Source organism: Brassica oleracea, unplaced genomic scaffold (genome assembly GCF_000695525.1).
Source record: "Brassica oleracea var. oleracea cultivar TO1000 unplaced genomic scaffold, BOL UnpScaffold00576, whole genome shotgun sequence".
Lineage (NCBI taxonomy): Eukaryota > Viridiplantae > Streptophyta > Magnoliopsida > Brassicales > Brassicaceae > Brassica > Brassica oleracea.
The window spans coordinates 141,222-141,992 of NW_013617420.1; positions in this window are offsets into that span (position 1 = coordinate 141,222).

The window sequence follows — 771 nt, forward strand, 5'->3', positions numbered from 1 at the left end:
CATAGAAAAACCGAGCATCGGACCGCCAATCGTCGTCAACCTCATAGAAGGTCAAGACGACGAAGAAGAAGAAGTTGCAATACAACCGCAATCAGAGCAATCTGATTACGGCTGCGATACCCCGTGGCTGCAGAAGATTCAAGACTACATTATCGACGAACGCCTGCCCACCGAGAAATGGGCAACCCGCAAAATCTGAACACAGGCCGCGTTACTCTCAAAACTCGAAAACATCCGACCATGCCTTCGATGTTTCCGACATATTTCGACCAAGCAAAATCACCTTTTATCCGCAAAATATTTTCGAATTTCGAAAATAAATCAGCCGTTAGGAAGAAGCAGCCATTTGCATCGCGAGACGTCGCGAGAGATGCTTCAAGGACTACTTCTTCCGAACAACGAAAACCGATACTCCGTCTAAAAATGATGAACATTTTAACACATATCTCGTGCAAAAACTCTAAACAACGGCATTCGCCGCCAAGTTCGATGCTGATCACATCGAACTCTCGAACGTCCTAAACAGACATAGCCATCTTACAAAGATGACTCTCGTACATCCGACACAAGGATAATAGCGCTATAAAAGAAACCCGAAATTTTGGTCCAGCACTTCCGGTTGGCTTAAAGATTGTATCCGGAGAGATGCTCGATTTGTATCTAACAAGTCATATAAGCCGAGAATCTATCGCGGACTTTAAATCAGTACGAATCAGGTTAAAATCGCGACAGATAAAACGATAGCCGGCTAGTCACCGCACAAAATCTTAA